Here is a 22,669-nt window from a genome sequence, read left to right as displayed (position 1 = left end):
AAATTAGGCTCCATGTATGTATAATATGTCAAAATACATATTTTATTGTCCTGTGTAGCCAAAAAGAATAAATAAATAAATATTCTATCTACTTGAAAACAAAACAAAAAACCCTAGCTCTTCATCAGGAAATTGTTAAGGGCATGCATGCTAAAGTGTCATCTTTTCTAGTCCTCCTCCTCTGGAGAGTTGCCTACCAGTTCAGAGCTGGCCATTGTTACAGGGCAGAGGCCTGCTGTGAAAGTGAAGCAGACCCATTCTTACATCAAGCCAGAAAAATTTCAGACATGTTGCTCAGAGTAACAGGTACAAGTGTATCCAAAGGATAGGCAACGGGAAAAGGGGATACCCTCAAAGGAAAGAGTGGGTTCTTTCAGATGGGAGAGGGACAACGTCGTGCCCTTCCTGCCCTCCAGTTTTATTGGGGATCTCAGGGAAGTTTTGAGAGAGTCCTGCCCAGGTCCACCTTTTGACTTTCAGTATGGCATCAGACTTTCAAGTCCCCACCCCACATGACAGCTCTAGGTTAGTTTGGCTCATGCTGCTGGTTCTAATTGGAACCTGTTCTTTTAAGCTTTTGTGGTTAGGGGGAATTACTTATCAGGCAGGGCTGCAGGTAATTGCCTTTCCTTTCTTTCTTTTTTTGTGGTGCTGGGGATTGAACCAGGGCTTTGGGCATGCGAGGCAAGCATTCTACCACCTGAGCTATGTCCCCAGCCGTAAATCGCTGTTTTAAATTGGGCACAGTGGCACATGCCTGTAATCCCAGTGGTTTGGGAGGCTGAAGCAGGAGGATCAAGTGTTCAAAGCCAGCTTCCTTTCCTTTTAAAAAAAGAAAGTATGTGGGGGCTAGCACAGTGGGCTCTGTTTATAGAATTATTCCTTTAAACTCATGTTCCCACCACTCAAGTCTGTTCTCTATCAGCAGGGACAATGGAGGGGTAGCCTCAGAAAACACCTAGCCAGGCTCACCTTGGTGAAGGGTCTATTAATAGTGTCTCAGAACTGTAAGGATAGTGTACAGAGACCACAGAATAGGGTGCTAGGGCCATGCGGTTTAGTGGAACTTCTGCTTGGGAAGAATGCAGGTTTCTATTCTACTTTTCCATGTAAGAGAATTCGTTGTTTCTTATAACAAGTCATTTCTTCCCCTTCTTCATAGGAAAAATCAGATTCAGCACAATCGATTCAACTCAATCACTTTTAACATACATTGATTTGGTATCTATAATGTAAAAACCAATGGGCTGAGTTCTGGAGATTATAAAGGTATCTGAGCCAGATATACTTCCTGATCCTAAAGTGCTTCTCCTAAGCACTTTTAAAATGTATTTAAGGCAACAACAAAGTTATAGTTAACCCTACTGAGTGCTTTCTATGGGCCGGACTCACATATTATCTTATTAAATTCCTAGAAGATCACTGTGAGGCAGATATAATTATACTCATTTTATAGATGAGGAAGCTGAGCCTTTGAGACATTAAATAACTTTTCCAGTTTGATCAATTGGTGGTGAATGGTGGGGGATGGTGCTGGTATATGCTCTAAATGGAAAATGAGATGCTTAACCAAAATAAAAGAAATGAAAGTGACAGAACATTTATATGAACCAAGGGTTATCTAACACCTGTGCATATTTTGTCAATAATTTCTTAGTTCCATTATGGTTACCTGACTTCACAGATTAAAACAAACAAACAAATAAACAAAGACTGTCATTAGCTAATTTGAAAAGCAGTCAATAAATTTACTTTTATTCACAAATTCAATTCTATGTACTCTATTCAAGTCTTTCTTTTTTTGATATGGAATGCACATCTTTTAAAAAACTTATGTTTTTATTAGTGAGTTATAGTTATATAATTATAAATGCACCTAACATAATTTACTCCATTTCAATCCCTACTACTTGTTCTTTTTTATCCCTTGTTTTCCTTGATTCCCTTTTTTTACTCCTTTCTTCTCCCTTTGATTTTTATGAGATTGCCCTTTTTTAATCCTTATTTCTCTCTAGCTTCTGCATATGAGAAAAAACATTTGACCCATGACTTTCCAAGTCTGATTTATGTTACTCAGCATGATGAGCTCCAGTTTCATCCCTCTACCAGCAATTCTTCATGACTGGGTAAACTCCATTGTGTGTATATATATATAGTACATTTTCCTTACCCATTTTTATTGATGGGCACCTAGTTCTGTAACTAGGCTATTGTGAATTGTGCTGCCATAAACATTGGTATGCATGTATCACTATAGTATGCTGACTTTAGTTCTTTTGGATAGAAACCAAGGGGTAAGATGGTTGGGTCATTTGGTGGTTCCATTCCTAATCTTTTGAGGAGTCTCTATACTGCTTTCTAGAGGGATTGCACTAATTTGCAGCCCCACCAACAATGTATAAATGTACCTCTTCTCCCACATCCTCACCAGCAATCATTGTTATTTGTATTCTTTCTTTTTAAAGTAACTATAATCAATGAAATAGTGTTCTTTTGAAACTGGATTTTTAAAAGGTCTCTAAAAACAAAGAACTTTAGAGAAATTAAATAAATAGATCACAAATGTGTTGATTGAGGCCAACCAACTTCATAGGTGTACTTGGTAAGTGTTCAAGATAGTGCTTACTGCTACATAAGTACCTTCCAGAAATCTAGCACAGGAGCCTAGGCAGGTGCTTCCTCCTTCTCAGTACTTTCAGTAAGAAGGGTAGCTCAGAAAGATCTTGAAATTTCTTCAGTTACACTTTCATGGCTGGGGTGGCCTGGGGTTTGTGGAAACTGTCTCAGGATGTGGCTCCTTTTCCATGTTCACATACAACAGGCAGCCGGTGCCCACTGAAGTGGAAGTTCATTTCATCAGTTGTGAGGTTTCTTGGAGAAAAAAACCTAGTTTTCTTATGTATGAAGCACAATGAACAGACCAGCTCTGCTTCTGACTGAAATGTGCCAGCGGAATATCTGGGAGGCTGTTAAAATTCAGGTTCTATTTCTGTAGGTCTTGTCTGGGGCCCAAATACATATATTTCTATTGAATTCTGAGGCTGTGCAGAAGCTGCTGGTCCACAGAGCACACTTTGAGGAACAGGCTTTTTTTCTTGCAGATAAATGCCTGTTATCAGGCACGAAGAACAAAAAAGAGAGAGTGGCGTATGGCAAGGCCAGAAGCCTTTTCTAAGAAACTGGTTGGCAAAGAGAATGGGTTAGAAAATTTTTCATAAAGGAGATTACTAGGACATAAAAAATCATGTTTGAGGAGATTTTACTCTGGTCGTAAATTTAATTAAATCCTAAATTTGTTCATCCTTGGATTAGTATTCTTGCCTAATCTGTGTTAAGAAACACTATGAATGTGTTTATTTATTTTTGACTTGGAGAACTTTAAGTATTAATGAAGAAATGTTTTTAATGTATATGTGTATGTGTACATGTATATGTGTGTATGTGTTTTCATAAGTGTGTGTGTGTGTGTGTGTATACAGATACATGTTTTTTAATGTTACAAAAATGACCTCTTAAAAAGTGCTATCGATTAAAATCTCAGGTACCTAAATAAATGTTGACTCAGACACACTCCAATGTATTTTTATTAACATAATCAGTTATATCAGAATATCAGAATATAATAAATATTCCTGTTGTGTACACTGCTATTTTCTGTGGTTCTTCATGAGATGCGAGTTAGCCAATACTTTTTGGTGCCTACATCGATCCTAATGAATATATAGAACTACAGTTATGTTAAGGAGAGAGGGAAGTAAAAAGTGTGATAGTTTAAAAGTTTGTGGTTGAGAAACCTCTGGATATTGTTCTCCTCTTTCCATATACTCATCATCTGACCATAAATGCACATACAAGCACCTAAGCATCATGTGCACGGCCACATATAGTTTTCCAAGGAAAAGTGTTACATTTATTACCTCATCTTCCTGGCTTCCCAGAAAAAAAGGTTCAGATTCTCAACCTAGAATGGAAGAAACAGGCAAATTAAACACAGAACAAATCCCAAAGCTACCCTGTATGTACAGTATCCTTGAATACTGGGTTTAATTTCTATGGACATTATTACTTTCTTATGTGTAAGGTGTGTTTTAACAGCTATTAATCACATGGGCTTACTGTTAGGATCAAGTAAGACATGAAAGTGTTTTGAACATTGTGAGACACTTGCATGTATAGTATTACAAACTGAAAGTGAGGGTTCTTGCTTTGGTTTTAATAGTGTTTGGATATCAGTTAAAAATACTCTGGAATCATTCTACCATAGCTCTAAGTTATATAAACATTAAATTGAAAGATTTTCATGAAATTAAATAATTCCATGAACTTTCTTTTCGTTCTTTATTATTATTATTTTTTCAGCAATGAGTTGAACCCAGGGCCTTGCACATGCTAGGCAAGTCCTCTGCACTGAGCTACATCCCAGCCCTGTTTTAGTATATTTTGAGACAGGGCATCCCTAAGATGCACAGGCTGGCCTTGAACTTGTGATTCTCTTGCCTCAACCTCCCAAATTCAGATTACAGGCATGTGCTACTGTGCCCAGCTTCACAGCAATTCTTTATCATGAATATGAAGCTGACTTGCCAAAACTTGAAGTGTGCATCTCGATTAATTAATTTATTTCCATGTGTTTGTGATTACTGTGATTAGAGATAATTAATATAATCAGTTCCTGTCTAGTCATATAAAATGTATTTTCATTTGCCTTTTCTCTGAATAGACAGCGTGTTCTTGAAATGAAAAAGCCCATTTTTGTTTTTTTATTTTAAATCTGTAATACACACATAGCCATTTTAAATTTGAAATGCAATCAAGTTTAAATGTGGAATTAATTTTTATAACAAAAATACTTTGAAAAAATTTTGCTTCAAATTATAAAGGCAATGATTTCTTGGTACAATAAGCCAGACCACCTGGGTATTCTAATTGCTATTTAGTATTGTTAAATGTTTAGTTTTTGGTGCCTGTGTGTGTGTGTGTGTGTGTGTTGGTGTGCCTATGTACATGAGCATGTGCAATGTAGGAAAGCCTACCTAGAAATTCACTTTGAATTTATAATTAATATTTGACTTACTAGCATTATACATCCAAAAATCTAGTTGCTTTTTATGCAAAATTCAGCTTATAGATGTTTTTCATTCATCAGACTCACAAATTTTAATAAAATATGGAGGACTTTGTCTACTGCTTTACAAACTTAAACACCTTGAAGTTTTTAAAATGGAGTTCACACATTTTATAAGTTTGATTTTCATTTTAATTAACTCATCTTCCAAACTGACAGAACTTCCTGTGTATTTAAATACATTTTATAAATCTTATAAGGCTTAATTGTAAATAAGATGAAATCTTAGATTTTTAAAAATGTTTTAATATTTAGTATTCAACTCTAAATTAGCATTGTACATCAATTGTTTTATAACATATTTAAAAACTGAAATTAGAAGGCTGACCTTTTATTCTACAGACATATTTTCTTAAATATCACAAATATTTTTTTAAAAAGTAAAACTGTGAACACTATACATTTTGATTCTACATGTAAGTACATTTCTGTACATAATTCAAAATCTTAACAAGGTCAAAAGATAGTTACCCTTTAAGCAAATAATCATGCATCTTATGTTTTTTAGTTTATTTTTTAATATAATTTGGTAATCTCCTGTTGTACCTGTTGACCTTTTCTGGATACCTACCTTTATTGTGGTAAAAAATGACATTACATTTATCATCTTAACCATCCTAAAGTGCACGGTCTAGTAGTGGTAATATATTCACATTGTCGTGCAACAGATCTCTGGATTTTTCATCTTGTGAGATTAGAACTCTGTACTCATTTAACTCTTCCTCCCTCTCTTTGCCCTGCTCTTGGCATCCATTCTTTCTACTTTCTATGAGTCTGATACTTTAAACACTTCATGAGTAGTCATATGGTATTCATCCTTTCATGACTGGCATATTTCACTTAGCATAATGCCCTGAGATTCATCCATGTTGTCACATGTGTCAGGATTTCCTGCTTTCTTAAGGCTGCGTGGTCTTCCTTTGTATTGTTGCTGACTTTTTAAAGAACGTGTCTTTGATTACTATCTAGATGCGGCATTCAGAGCCCATCATCTATTGCAGATGGTCTATCTTGTATTCTTTAATGGAGACATTATTTCTTAGTATGTTTCAAGTTCAATAAGAATGTTCAACCCAGTTGACTACCTGAGTTTATTGAATTTTGCATATCTTTGTTAAAATAAATAAATGTATTGTTTTTTTGCCTAGCTACCATGATAGCCGACATAGTCATGTATTCTTTTCATATAATTCTTACCTTTTATAAATGTTATAAATTTTGTAAATGTTAAATAATATTAATTGCATTTCTCAAATCTCATGGTTATTTTGAAAGTGAAATCACAACCTTTCAGGTCATCTTGTCTGCTCTTTCCCTTCTTGGTCTTTGGCGCATCCCACCTATTGTCTGAAGTTATGAGAGTAGCAGCTGTGGGGCTCTTTCTGCAGGGTATTAATTTCCTCTACAAATATCAGCTATCTCTTATCTTCTCATTGTCCTCATTCTGCATTTTGCCCGAGACTCCGTATAGTTGTCTAATTTAGAATTTTGATTGTGTTCTTAACATGAAAAGAGGAAAAGCACAAATAGGTCAAGTGTGTCCCAAAGTCTGTAGTGTCTGTTCCATCCTTTTTTTTCTTGCTCACTTCCCTTTTCTGTTTTCTTCCTTCATCCTTCCTTCCTCATCCTCTCTCCTTTCCCCTTTCTTTCCTCCTGTCCTCTTGCTCCCCCCTCCCTCTTCCAGTTCTTTCCCTTTCTTATAGCTGGGTCACATGGTGGTTCCCTTCTAAGTTTTTTAAGGAATCTCCATACTGCATCATTTTGCAATCCCACCAGCAATGAATCAGTGTACCTTTTTCCTTACATCCTTACCAGCTCTTATTATTGCTTGAATTCTTGATATTTGCCATTCTATTTAGTCTACTTTTAAACAGAGAGGAATTTGTTGTATTTTTAAAAAATTTTCATAAAATTATCTTTCACACGGAAGCCATTTTTTCTTTTGGCCCGTGGAAAACAGAGGGGGAAAATAATTAACTCATTGTCCTGTCATTTTGGTGTATAGTTTTATAAATATTTTTCCATTTCTTTAAATCCAAAACAAATATATAGATTGTATCATGCATACTTACATTTTTTTCAACAAACTGTTTAGTTCATTAGTCCTTATATTGTGGATATATTTCCTTATAAATAAATTACATCTGATAAATTAATTCTTAATTTACATGACTAATAAATTAATCATTTTGTGGCTGGATATTACTATATTGATGTATCTTAATGCTAGTCACTTAAATAATTTATTGATTACAGTGAGCATCATTTTATATATTTCTTTGCACACCTAAGTGATTCATAAGATAAATTATTTTAAGTAGAACTTCTGGTACAAAGGGTATAGTAGTCTGTTTTGTGTTACTATAATGAAATACCTGAAGCAGTCTAACTTTATAAAGAACAGAGGTTCATTTAGCTCACAGTTCTGGTGGTTCATAGGCATAGTTATCACTGGCATTGGCTCAGCTCTGATGAGGACTCTCTCGATTGTATCACATGGTGGTGGGAGTATGAGTGGAAACGAGATCACATCATCAGACAGGAAGCCAGAGAGGATGGGGGGGACAGGCTTAACCTTTTATAACTACCCTTTTATGAGAACTAGCCAGGGTCCCAGGAGAACTACCTCAACCCCTTTTAAGGAGCATACCACCACCCATCCAAAATTCCCACCCAACCCCATTTCCTAAAGGTTTATACATACTACTTCCCAACACCACCATCCTGGGGACCAAGCCTCTAATACATGAACCCTTTTTTGGGGGACACACTAACCAAAACCAAACTATTGGGAGGGCCAAACCATAGCGAAGAGTATACATAGTGAATGACATAGGATTAGATTTCACTATAAGTTGCCCGGAGGTGGGGAAGCCAGTGAGGGACATGGGCCATTTGTAATCTATCTGTTCCACCATCTCTGGGTCTTTATTTTCATATACCATTATTGACCTTCACACCTCAATCTAGGTCCCAAGTAGCAGATGAAAAAGGTGGGAGAAGGAAGCAAGTAACAATTCCAGCTGTTTCCTAAGGAAGGTTCCTAGAAGTGATCACATTCCGTTTCCTCTTATATCACATGGCCACAATTTAGTCACATGGCCTAACCAGGCTACAAGAGCATCTGTATAATATATTTCTGTGGGAAGGGGGGTATTGCATATTGAGAGACAAGAACAACCCTAATCCTGTATTGATGTGTTTTGATACAAATTCCTAAATTACTGTTCAGACAGGTTGCAACAATTTACCTGCCCTCCCCCTTCTGCCCATTTCCCCACATCTCTGTCAGCAGTATTATTATTACTTCTGATCTGTTGGGTGGAAAAAAAAATAGTATCTTTTTTTATTTTGAATTTCTCTAATTACTAGTGATACTGTTCTTCTTAAAAATTTTGTATTTTTTTAGCCATTTTTATTTGGCTTAAAGATAAGAGCAGGGCGGGAGATCAAAGGGGACAACTTATCCTTCAGAAAGCCACAGAAAGGCTTGAGTAGAAAGAACAGGTGAGAGTAGAAAAGGAAAACAAAAGCAAAAACATAAAAAGCCCGTTTTGGCAGCTGGTATAGGAGATAGTTTGAGACTGATACTTGATTAACAGATGCCCCGGGGTCCAAACCGGCAGGAAGGCCAAGCCCCTTACCCTCAGCAACAGCATGGATGCCTGTTCTCTTCTCCTCTCAAAGTCCCACAGGGCTCCTTTCCCAAGACTTCCACTATTGGCAGGCCTAGGGGGGCTTGGGAGCCAGAGGGGTCTCACCGTCTCCCACTGTCCCCGGTCACAAGCTCCATAGGGAGAGGAGGAACCTCTGATCCCATGGCAGGGAGGGGAGCTCTTGGACAAACTGAAATGCACACGTTCTGACCCGTGGGGAGGAGTTGACAGTCATGATCCCCACACGACCGTGGTTCATTTAGGAGCATTTTGAAGTGAGTGAGCTTCGGAGGCTGCCTTGGGGATGTCACCACCACTGACAACACTCTCATGTGCTTGGAGTTACATGCAGATCTTTGGAAACGGACTCTTACCAAGTTGGAGATCGCCTGGATATTTGGTTACATGGGACTTGGAAAAGCTCACAGGAAATATGGCAGAGTGGGAAGTTGGCAACTGCCCCTGTGTGGGAAGGATTGGTAAATCCAGACACAAAGCCAGCCATACATTCTCCCTCGGATGTCCTTGGCTTCATCTTGGCTGGTGGCAGACAAAGAAGATCATTGTAAGCAGGGCTGCCTGTGGCGGAATCATGAATGGACAGAGGAGATGGTCAGGGGTCCCTTCTCCAGTGCAGCTCTCATTCTCTTTGCCCCAGATGCCTTGTCTTCCCCTGCTGGATGCTGCTGTGAAGGAAGGGACCATCTGACAATTGTTTTCCTTGGGGTAGACTTAAGCATGTTACCCTATTTTTTTTGTTCAAGGGAAGTCAAATGCCCACTCAGAGTTAAAACTCTAATGGGGCATTCAGGCTATGTGACTTGCAAGGAAGACTGTGGGAAGAGGTTTGGGAACTGGGTCACCCTCCCTACTGCCTTGCAGGCTATCTCTGATGGTGAGAGATCAGTTCCCATGGAAGTGCCCGGTCTGTCTTTGGCACTCGTTAAGAGAACTTTGGGACCGTAAATAAGAAGCCTTAACTCCCACACACTGAACTCTATATGATTTCCTGTTCTTAGCAGAGAAGAGTGTGACAATTGATTACCAGAGCAGTGAATAAATATTCACAGCTGATTATTAACTTGGCTAACTTTATGCAAAACTGAACTGGCTGTAGGCAAATAAGGAGCTGGAACTGTGGTTGGTGTTTACATGAAAAGATGTTCTGCAGATGAACTCTGCTCTTGTTTGAATGTCATGGTTCAGAAAGCAGCGAGTTTAAACCCACATGCTGGGCTGGGGAGAGGGCTTGCAAACACCTGCAGCCTATTTACCAGGCCTCCTTTCCTTCTAGGAGATAGATAGGCTACACATTAGGCTATTTGCCCTCTATCCCATACCTCTTGCCCTATTTCTTCTTTTTATATTGAAATATTAAGTTACATTATGCTGGAATTAACAAACAAACAAACACCTTTCTTTTTGAGAGAGCCACTCTTAGAAGTGGCTTCCTAAACATTGTGTTTAAAGAATTCTGAGGCCATGTCAGGGTTAAGAGAGGAATGGCAAAGTGATGTAGAGTGACGCCATAGTGGCAGTGGGTGGTTAGAGTGCCCACCCCATACCTGGAGTGTCACCTTTGTAATGACTGCCTGGCATTCTTTGGCATTTTGGACCTCCAGTATCATGGAGATACAAATTGTGGCTCCTAAATCACTCACCGGGTTGTAGACTTCTATTGTACTTAGATTTATCATTTAATGGAGAAATCATATTTACTGCGCCTGCTATATTGTCCCCAGGAAAGATTAACTTCCTCTTTGAGAGCCCGAATACTTGTTAAACTAACCGTTGCCCACAATTTTGAGTGGGGATCGAAAATGATTGTCAGTAGTCACATGTGTCAGCCACAGGGGGTGTCTATTTAGGAGCAGGATGGACAGGCTTGAACAATTGGCCAACCAAGCAAGGCTTTGGGGCAAAGCTGCACAGAGGTCTTTTCTTTCCCGCCTGGCGATGATGTAAGGACACATTTCAGGCTTTGTGCATTTTGGAATTTTCCTGCTAAAAATCTTTGGACCCAGACTGGGAGTTGCTGAATGCCAGACAAGATCCCTGTTTTGAGCCATGAAGATTCAGCCTATGGCAGAGGATTGTTTAAGGGAAAGCTCGTGGATTTGGGGATCCAGGTGAGGGCTGTAGGAAAGTAGAAGCACTTCTCTTTCAGGTTCAAGGCAAGCAGGACCTTCTGTTCTGGGTTTGTTTGATTCTCACAGGCTTGTTTAATAATAAAGTTGTGATCTTATCAAGTATTTCCAAAAAAAAAAAACCTTGAGTGTACAGGCTCTTTTTAGCAGACCCTTTTGAATAGAGATAAAAGTGAGGTAATCCTGTTAGGCCAGCCAGAGACCCTGAAGTGACAACAATCAGATGGCATGCCCCTAAGTATACCTACCCATGATGCCCTTCCTGCCACCAACAGTGGATTTTTTTACGTTTCCATAGGGACCCTGAACTCTGTTGCTATGGAGTCCGACTTGGTTCAGAGGAACCTACCAGTAAATGCAGGGAAAGGCCCTTTGTCCACAAACTGCAACAAGCAGAAATGCCAATTTTCCCACACATCTACTGGAACTTAAACTTATGTTTTCTGGTTTGGGTTGTTGGACTCTGCTAGTAATGAAGATAGGATCTAATAAATAATGCAGGAAACCTTTGTCGTTTCACTGATTGCCAACGCTTGCTTGCTACTTAAAATTTTATATATAGAAGCTATGAGTTTAATTAAAAAATCCTCTATGAATTCAAGATAGTCCCAGTTTAATCAGATGGAAATAAGGTCTGCTGCCTGTTTTTTTTTTTTTTTTCTTGCTAAAGCAAGCCTGACTATAGAGCGCCATGAAGACTGGACAAAGAGAAACAATGAGGAATCCTGCTTTATCTCTGGAAAGTGAGTTCCTGAAATTGCAGTCTTTGTAGGACAGGTAGAATTTTTACAGGCTTAATAATTTATGCAATATCCTTGCAGGAACAGATAATAGCTAATATAAAAGCCCAGAACTGAGAAGCAATTTTTATGGTACTACGGTTCAATCTTTTTAGGGCAAAGTAATTTAAAAATAATGGGAAGAAACACATTTTGATCTGAATGAACCACCACAAAGCATTGACATGACCAGGTGGTGACAGACTTGCTTGTTTTCAGCCTGGGATAGCGACTGCCAGCATTTTTTACAGATAATCTGGTGGTAAACGTAGGGCATCCATGTGGGCCACACACAGAGATGCCAAGGGGAGTGAGAGGCTGATGTGCTGGTAGAATCAATGCTACATTGACCCTGGTTTTTTCTCAGCTGTAGCTTCATCCTAAGTTCCAGAACTATATTTTTTTTCCTTGATAAATAATTCTAAAATAAGCCCTGGGGGAAATCAGCTAGAATGCCTAGAGAGTGAAAAGAAGTCTTCTTTTTTAGGTCACAGAGGGCAGCATCATCTGGAGGTAGGCTTCCTTGAAAGCCCAGCTGGATACATTGCAGTGGAAAAGGCAGTTACAGCTAGTTTAAAGATATGGTAGTCAAACTAATGACTGTTTAAGCTTAAAAACAATAACTAAGTTAGTTTATTGCTTAGCATGGAACTAAGGGACTTAAAAGGAAATGTACCCCACCTCCCTGCCCCCGCCCCAAGAAACCTGTTTGTTGATCCCAGGAGGATCATAGCTTTCCAGAAAGTTGGATCCTGGGCATTGCCTGTAGTTTCTTGTCCCTGGCATGAGCTATGGGATACTCACCTGCAGGGTTCACTGTTGTATTGTTCAGTTAGGCTGTAAAGTGCCACGTTCTGGATCCAGTTCTTAGAGATTACTTTTGCCTGTTAAAGGCTCCCAGAATGCCTGCAGTAAAGGAGTGTCTTAAATTTATTTGACCATGAAATTTTTTCCCTCCTCCCTCCCCGCTTTTCTCCTTAGAGTCTGATGAAACAACTAGTTTCATCAGAATCTACTTATTTGCAAAACATTGCTTTAAGGGATTTAGTTTTCTTTTCTATAAACTTAGAAATAAAAAATTTACATTTGACTAGAGATTCTTTCTTTGGGTCTTTAATTTCCTCTAAGGACAATCATCTGTTTTAACAACCCAAGAGAGGGAAGATGGTAGTTAAGTCTTGAGAGGATATAACAGACACTTCCTTACCTTTGCTGTGGCAGGGAGGGAGACCCTGATGGGAACAGTGTCAGCTGGACCTCTCTTCCAAATTTTGAACTATTACCGATAGAAGTATTTCATGGCCAATTGTTCAAAGTAAAGTTGTCAATATGTATGGTATAAAGTGGCTCTTGATGTGAAATTTAGAATAGCTATATAAATAACAGATTTGGCACGGTCAAACACTAAAAATCAAGGTAAAAGGACAGTTAAGTTTAAAATATGACCTTGGAAGAACTTGAGGGCCCTTTATCACATGTTCTTTCAGGAACTTCCCTGATATTTTTTTTTGTAAATAGTTGTAAATGAGTCCGTGTTTCAGTTTTCCCACTAGCAGCTAGATGATCTGACATATAATCATCATATAATCATGTTTTAGATGTTTTTTTTTTTTTTTTTTTTTGAAACAGTCTCTTGCTATGTTGCCCAGGCTGACTTTGAACTCCCAGGTTCAAACAGTCTTCCTGCCTCAACCCTTTGAATAGCTGGGACTGTCAGTGCACACCATCATGCCCATCTTATGATGTAGGATCATGTTTTGTTTGGTCCATACAATGTCTTATATTTTAACACATTTTACCATAAAACTTAGAACTTTCATCTTCCAACTTTCATCAGGCCACTTGGACACTGTCTTTGATGTTCCCATGTGACACTAGACAGGAGACTGAGGACAACTCAGCTTCCTGATAAGCAAGCTCTGTGAGTTTTCCTGGGCCTCACTGATGTATGTACTACCCTGATTCATCCAACCCTCTGGCTCCTGAAGGCACTTGAGTTTATATTCTCTGGATTTTGGTAGGGCATCCGAGTAGCAAAAACACTGAAGCCTGCTTTTGCTCTTCTTTCTGAAGAAATTCTATAGCTTAACTAATACATTTGGCTCAAACTTTCTATACTGAAAAGCACATGTTTTGGATGAGGGCAATAATATTAGCTGTCATTATTAAGTATTGAGCCTTGGGCAAGAAGACTCCATTTATTCTCAAACTGGTGTAGACATGAAAGGAGAGTGGAAAGAATATGAGACGTCCACAAGGAAATGTTCAAAGTTCACCATAGGGGAGACAGGAAGGTGAGGAGACTGAGTGGGAAAGTGGTAGCTCCAGCTGTGACCTCACTTACCTCTTAGCTCTCTCTAATGCTGACCTTTTTTTTTTTCTTAATTATCATGTGATTCAGATGTATTGGGCAAAGTGTCTGGAGACAAGTTCCAGCAAGACCAAGTAGGCCAGACCAGGGGAAATACCATGTGGCAGCAAACATGCTGTGGGAAAGGGTATTTCTGAAAGAATTTCGTGCCTGCACAGAGAGTGGTCAGACCAAGAGAAATGCCATTCTAAAATCAGAAGTGCCTGGTATGGCACTTCCTGTAGGATTCTGATGCATTTCTTACAGACAGAACAGGCCAAGTAGGAGATAATTTGTCTCAAATGTAAGCCCTTTCATTCTGGTGTCTTTTCTAAACTGTATGTGGATGATTTTTAAATCTTTCTCAGATTGAATTGATTTACAGTTGTATCATCCGACCTGTTGTAGGCTGAGTTGTTAGTAATTTCTACTAAGCAAACTAGAGCCTATTTCAGTACTTGTCACCATTTTGAAACTGTGGTTCATTAGGATCATGTTACTTATGTTTCTTAAATCTGATTCAATTCAGAGACCCAGTGTGAGAGTCGTGGCCAAAATAGATAATGCCTATGTCAGTGTGGAATTAGACAAAAACTCTTTCCATTTTCAAATAAATGAATAGGATTATGTGCTCCACAGATGGTATTTCAATCCCTTGTGCAGGATCCATTACAAGTCTATTTCAACACAAACTTTTTTTTTTTTCCCCAGTACAAGTCATTTAGTTTGTAGAGGAAAAGCTTGGTAGGAATTCACATTGTGATTTTTTTTTAATGTATTAGCATTTACCCAAACATATTTCTTGAGAGAGTTTCAAGTCAATGCTTCATAGGCTTTTGAAGAGTCCCCACACCCTCAACCGTGGGCTCTTACTGAAACTGCAATGTGTGCAGCGTTTTAATGTTAGCTTAGGGTCCCCCCTCCCTGACAATTTTCCTATATTGGGAGAGCTCTTTGCTCCTCTCTGGAAGTTCTAGTCACACTCTAGGTAGTTAAAAACAACAAACAAACAGTTTCATTGAGATAAAATTTACACAAAATAAAGTGCTCATATTGAAGTGTACAATTTGGGTAAGTATTGACATACATATACAACTGTGAAGCTCTCAATCATGGTACTGAGCCTGCTCATCACATAACAAATGTTTCCTCGCAACCTCTTTGTAATTCCTCTGTCTCCTCCTCTCTTTTCTATCTACCATAGGCAACCATGGATCTGCTTTCTGTCATTCTAGATTATTGTGTATGTTCTAAAGCTTTATATAAATTAAATAATACAGTATGTTCTATTTTGTGCCTGGTCTCTTTCATTCAGAATGGTCACCTTGAGATTCATCCATACTGTCCTGAGCATCATTAGTTCATTCCTTTTTATCACCAAGTAGTTTGCTATCATGGATATATCACAATTTATTTATCCTTTCATATTGTTATGCACATCTTGAGCAGATCCTGGAGATTGAACCTTGGGGCACTTTACTACTAAGCTACATCTGTAGCCTTTTAATTATTATTGCTTTTCAAAAAATTCGAGGTAAGGTCTTGCTTAGTTGCTAAGTTGCTGAGGCTGACCTCAAACTTTCGATCCCCCTGCCTCATCCTCCAGAGTTACTGTGATTACAGGTGTGTACCACTGCACCCAACTTGCATATTTGGATAGTTTCTAGTTTTTGATAATTATAGAAGAGCTGTTTTGAAAATTTAAGTTCAAGTTTTTGCATGGACATATGTTTTCATTTCTCTTGAGTGATACCTGGGATGGAATGGCTGAATCACTTGGTGTTTGTACACAGGTGTTCAGAGCTGCTTTATTTATGACAGCCAAAATCTAGAGACAACCCAAATGTCTATCAGTTTTTTAAGAAACTGACAAACTTTTCCAAAGTGGTCGTTCATTTACATTTTCACTAGTCATATGTAATGAGTCCAAGTTTTTCTGCATCCTTCCCAGCACTTGATACACAATCTTTTTAATTGCTATCATTAAATACATGTCTATTAATGTCTTGCTGTGGTTTTATATTGAACCATTGTAGTGACTAATGGTGTTGAACATCTTTTCATGAGCTTTACTTATCCTTATTGTGTCTTCTTTAGTGAAAGGTCAAATCCTGTGCCCATTTATTTGCTGTTCTGTTAACAGAACTTTTAAAAAAATTATCTGTTTATTTTTTTCTTAATTGTTCTTTATATATTCTGGACGCAAGTTCTGTATCAGATATGTATTTTTTTTTTTAAAGAGAGAGAGAGAGAGAGAGAGAGAGAGGAAGAGAGAGAGAGAGAATTATAATATTTATTTTTTAGTTTTCGGCGGACACAACATCTTTGTTTGTATGTGGTGCTGAGGATTGAACCCGGGCCGCATGCATGCCAGGCGAGTGCGCTACTGCTTGAGCCACATCCCCAGCCCCAGATACATATTTTTGAAAATACTTTTTCCAGTTTGTCACTAGTCTGTTCATTCATTTAGTGGTGTTTTTTGAAGGGCAGAAGTCCTTTAATTTTGATTAATAAATTTATTAGTTTGTTCTTTTGCACATTGTGTTTTGTTGCTATATGTAAGAATTCTTTGCCCAAATCAAGATCACAAAGGTTTTCTATTCTAGTTTCTTTAAGAGATTTTAAAAAATCCCATTTTCATTTAGATCTATAATTCACTTTGAGTTAATTTTTGTATGTATTATAAGATTGTGTATTCAAGTTATTTGTACATGGATATCAAATTTTCCCAGCATTGTTGAAAAGACTTCTTTTTTCCCTGAATTGCCTCTGCGCCTTTGTCAAAAGTAATTGTCTAAATTTGTGTGGACTTATTTCTGGATTATCTATTTTGTTCCATTGATTTATTTGTCTGTTTTTATATCAACATTACACTGTCTTGATAATTTTAGCTTTGTAACAAATCTTTAACTCTGGTGATGTTAGCCCTTCAATTTTGTTTTTTGTTTTTCCTTTTCTATAGTGACTTTTTTACTTCATATTCATATTTATATAGGAATTTTTAAATCAGCTTGTCAGTTTCTAAAAAAATGTTTCTGGAATTTTGATTGGTATCATATTGAATCTATAGATCTATTTGGAAAAGAATTGACATCTTAATAATATCAAGTCATCTGACTAGTAAGCAAGGTCTACCTCACTATTTAATATGCATATTCTGCTGTTTGGTGGAGTGTTCTGTAAATATCAAATAGGTCAAGTTGTTTGATAGTTTTGTTTTATTCTTTAATTTTTCACAGCACTCTTGTTAGTTTTTAGTGTGTGGATCTTTCACATCTTTGGTTAGATTTATCCCTAAGCATTGCACATATTTGATATTATTATGAATTGCTTTTAAAAGTTCATTTTTTGATGATTTATTACTAGCATAAAGAATGTAGGTTTTTATATATTGATTTTTTATCTGCAACCTTATTAAAATTTTCTTGTTATTCCTAGTACTTTTTTTGTGGATTCCATCAGATTTTTTTTAATAAACACAGATATTTACAAAGTCTGTAAATTAAGACAGTTTTACTTCTTCCTTCTCAATGTGACTAACATTTATTTACTTTTCTTGCCTTATTATACTTGCTGAGCCCTTCAGGCTAGTTTCAAATACTATAAGAGCAGACTTTTTTTTTTTTCCTTTTTCTTCTAATCTTAGGGGAAAGCATTCATCCTCTTACCCCTGAGTATAATATTAGTAGCAGTCTTTTTGTATTTGTCCTTTGTCAGGTTGAGGAAACTCCTTTCTGTTCATATTTGCAGAGAATTTTCATATTTGTTTGTAGTTTTCATTTACCATAAATGCCTTTGTTTTGTCTAGTTGAGAAATATTCCCTTTTCTACAATTTTCTAAAAGAAGTTTTGTAGAATGGGTATTGTTTCCTTTTTAATATTTGGTAAAATTCACCATTAAATCCATCTGGAACGTGGGTTTTCTTTATGGGAAGATTTTTAACTATATTTTAAGTATTTCAAAATATGTAAATCTATTCATATTATTTATTTCCACTATAATAAGCTTTGTAGTTTCTTCACTTCATCTGGGTTATCAAATGTATTGGTATAAAATTATTAATGACATCCCTTTATTTTATTTTTAATATCTGCAGATTTATAATAATGTCACTTCTCTCATTTCTGATACTGGTATTATTTGTATTTTCTCCTGATATGTCTCTCTGAAAGCTGACCCATTTTACTCATAAGTATAAGATTTTGTTTATTAATTTTTCTTTTGCCTCTATTTTTTTTTATTTCATTGCTTTCTTCTGTGATTTGTATTATTTTCTTTCTCATAAGGAAAGAAACCCCTCCTTTGGGTTTAGTTTGTTCTTTGTTTTCTAGTTTCTTAAGATAGAGGCTGCAATAATTAATTTGATAACTTTCTTCTTTTGTGATGTAGGCATTTAGTCCCACAAGCTGCTTCAATAGCATTTCACAAATTTTGACATGTAATTTCATATTCATTCACTTTAAGATATGTTTTAACTTCTTTTTTTATTTCTTCAATGACTTATGAGTTACTTAGGAGCTTGTTGTTTAGTTTTTAAGTATTTAAGGGATTTCTCAGATGTCTGTTATTGATTTCTAGATTACATTGTGATCAGTATTTTTATGCCTTAATTTAAAAAAATATTTATTATTGCTTTATTTCTCAGAATATGATATAACCATGTAAATGTTATATATGCACTTGAATATGTATTTTTCTGCCATTGGGTGAAGTGATAGTTATGTGAAAACCTAATATATCTTCTGATTTTCTGTCTAGTTGTTCCATCAATTATTGGGACTAGTGATTCAAGTTTCCCAGTTTAATTTTGTCTATTTCTAATTGAAGTTTCCAAAACTATGTTATTAAATGGACAAATGTTTAGGATTATTACCCTATTTTGATGAGTTAAACATTTTATAATTATAAAGTGACTTGCATTCTCTCTGATAGTAGTCTTTATTCTAAAATCTTCTTTGATGTTAATTTAACTACTCCAGCTTTTTTGATTAGTGTAGTATGATATATCTTTTAAAATCATTTTACATTTAACTTGTTTATGTTTTTATATCTAAAGTGTACTTCTTATAAGTAGCATATCTTGAAACTTGCTTTTTAAAAAAATCCAATATGATAATCTCTTGTCTTTTAAATGAGAAATTTAGACCATTTACAATTAAAGTGATTATTGATGTAATTAAGTTTATTTTCTGCTTGTCCCATCAGTATTTTTTCCTCATTTTCCTTTTTTATGGCTTCTTTTTAAGTTGAATATTATTTATGATTTGATTCTATCTTTTTGTTGATTTATTAGCTATAACTCAGTTTTGTTGTTTCTGTCATTGTTTTAGGGTTTGTAGTGTCCATATTTAATTCTTCTCACATTGTAATTTGAGTCAAATGGTGTTCAGGGAAAAGATAGGATATATATATCTAATGGTAGGATTTTAATTTTTTTCACATTTTTCGTCCATCCCACTTAGATTTAGGTTTTGACACCTTTACTGCAAAGGTCTGGTAGAAATTCTGAATGCTTATATCTTCTCAGACAGATGGGTCTTCAATTTATTCTTTTAGTATAGTTGCTTATTTAGTTTAGTAATGGACTCAACTGAAAGATCTCCCAAAACAGTAGTATATTAGGAATTATGTTTGGCTGCAAGAAATAGACATCTGAAACAGAAATCTCTACATACTAGGGTTTATTATCCTCATATAAGGAGAAGTCTGGAAGTGGTTTATGACATTCATCCATGGAAGGAATTTAGAGTAAAGAGTTCCATGGTTCTCTTGTCCCGTTTTAAAGGGTCATCTGATGGATTTTGAATTCAGCCATTTGTCCATTTATCAGGCATCAGAAAGGAGGAAAAGTAGGGGACCTGGAATTACCAACTGAATCTTTTTACCCTGCACCATTTTCCACATGGACACTTCAGTCTAGAAAGAGAGCCAAGAAATGTAGTTCATTGCTGGTCACATGGCCATCACTGGTAAAAGTGGGATTCTGTTAATAAGGATAGAGGGAACATTGGATGAAGAATTAGCAATGTCTACCAAAGATACTGTTAATATTAGTCCTTTGCACTTGTTCTTAAGAGACATAGAAGCCTTTTAAGGAATGGACAGAAAAGGGATTTTAGATATAGATTTTTTTTTCATTACTTTTACTATATGTAAACTTCTAGGATCCTAGTGTTCTCTTGCTCTCTCCATGACTATGTACAATCAGCCACTAGTGGCTGAGAGGTAAGAGCCCATGACCCCAAGCGATGTTATGCAACTTTGGAAGGGTACAAGGAGGATGAAGTGTGAAGCAGTTGTCATAGGCCACTCTTCCTTGAAACTTTGTTATAAAGGTATCCACTTCCTCAGCTCAGATGTTCTCTCTTTCATGAGATTCTCCTTGATCTCACCCCAGCTATAATTAATTATTCCCCTCCCTCAAATCCCATAGTATTTTTATGACAATTTAAAAAATATATAATTGACACATCTTGTATCTGAACAATTTATATCATTTAATGGATTCTCATGTATTCACAGAGTTGTACAATCATTGCATGAAACATTTTCATCATATAAAACAAATGTATCCATCAGCTATCACTCCACATTTAATAAGCCCTAGATAACCAACTAATATATTTTCTGTTTATATGGAGTTGCCTGTTCAGCCATTTCATACCGATGGAATCATTCACTGTATTCCCACATTATTTTGCTCATATCTCTGTTATTACCCCTGCATCATGCATTGTGTTTGTTGGATTTGGTGATCCTGCTTTTGATTTCCTCTGCAGACTAAGAGTTTCTAATCTGCCATCTTTGTATCCACAGCAGAGCTTAGCAATGTGCCTGGTACGTCAGTAAATGTTAAGCAGAAGAAAAAGAATCCCCATCCCTTTTTACAAATACAATAGTGTAGTCTATAATATTATGTTTGAAAATATGAAAACAGATGACTCCTGTCTGTGCTGAACCTTATAGTACCAATGAAATTATGTAAAGACTTTGCACATAATTGACCTCTGACAGAAGTGTGAGGGCATGAAGTTTACCTTGGAAGTCCACTTTCTTTGCTTTCTCACTTTTCTTCCTTTGAATCTTCTGACTCTTGGTTCCTAGCCTTGTGGTACACCTGTCTTAGTAGCTGGTCCAACACACCTTCTACCATCTTTTTACCCATGCTCCCCTCCCACTACCATTAAAACCATCATAATGTTTTGGACTCCCCAAAATTAGAGATCCAGGTTTAATCCTACTTCTTTTTTAAACCCTAGCTACAAATATTGATGAAATTATTCACTTTCCCTGAAAAATACAAGGATGGTATTCAGTAAAGTTACTTTTAATTCTAAAAATTTATGTTCTTTTATAGCAACTCATTGAATAAATTCAAAAAGTAAGATTTGTGACTCATCCTCTTTATTCATAACTCAGAATAAAAGGATCTAATGAGAAAAGATAGATTAGCTGGAAGGTTGTGTCTATTAGATAGTGACTTTCAGGAGATACTTTAACCTTAGAAACATTTTCCAAATTAATGTAAATGGATTTATTACATTATATCCTTTAGGACAATGGCTTGTATTTTCTTTAGAGATATAATTGGGTTTTAAAGGAGTTTTTTATTCTGCTCACTCTTCCTTTCACATATATTCCATTCCTAGGTGTAAATCCAAAGAAAAATATATGTGGTAGAGGAAAAAACAATTGACTATAGTTAATGGCTTTTGGTATTAAAGCCAAGTATTTACAAGTGAAACAATGAGGTTCATGGCATTGGTAATGGGATTTAGATGGATTTAGGAACTAAGGCTGAAACAGGAGCCTAATTAGAGAAGATTCCAGGGTCATCATGTCAGTCCTCACCTGTCCACCAAGCAGACAGACTGTCCACAGCTTTCACTTCAAAGACATGGCCTGCTCTTCTCATTAGTGCCTGTTGTCTCCCAGTTCTTGAGGGAGAGGAGACCTTTGCCTCCTGCAGTTTGATGTGTCTACAGCACAGTACTAAGTGTGGGCGGAGATTCAGTTTCCAGCTTCTATCTGGCCTCAAAAAACAAACAAACAAAAAGTCACCAAAAATTTATTATAAAATATTTAGTGATTTTCTTAAAGAGAGATAGGATAAAATAAATTATATTGGATAGAACATCTTTAAAATATTTAAAAGAAAGGACATGGATAAGGAATCTCTCAGGCATGAAAAAAAAAAAACAAAAAAACACAATTATGAGGGTCCTTTGTACCTGTGCTTGAGAGCCAAGCTTTGAACATTTGCTAAAGTGGACCTCTGTTTCCTTTGTTCCTTTCTAGTTCCCTTTGGTATGTCACAGGATTTTGTGTCTGAAGCTTGTTTTGATTTTCCATGTGGATTCTGTTGGAAGCTCAGCACTTAAGCTTGGCATCTAAAGCTGAATAAGGAAAGATGAGCTTGGGGTAGGATCTAACTCTGCTGAGTCCCAAGGGGGTTAGTGTTATCACATATTTCACAGTGTTTCTGTAGCTTGGTGAGTTGGGACATCAGAGAACATATAGTTCCATGGCTCTCTTCTTTCTTGCTTCCCTTTTCTTCTGACCATTGTGTGAGGACTTGGTAATAGTTTAGAAATGGCAGAAGAAGAGAATG

At 36.7% G+C, this 22,669-nt stretch overlaps 1 protein-coding gene across 3 annotated transcripts in view; it reads left to right on the top strand.

Moving 5' to 3' along the window:
* Megf10 (multiple EGF like domains 10) overlaps nucleotides 1-22,669 on the top strand; it is a 162,440-nt gene that overhangs the window by 57,059 nt on the left and 82,712 nt on the right. The window lies entirely within an intron of this gene.

The sequence above is a fragment of the Marmota marmota genome, unplaced genomic scaffold (genome assembly GCF_001458135.2).
Source record: "Marmota marmota marmota unplaced genomic scaffold, marMar, whole genome shotgun sequence".
NCBI lineage: Eukaryota > Metazoa > Chordata > Mammalia > Rodentia > Sciuridae > Marmota > Marmota marmota.
The sequence above is the reverse complement of the archived record's forward strand: the minus strand, read 5'-3'. Positions and strand labels throughout refer to the sequence as shown.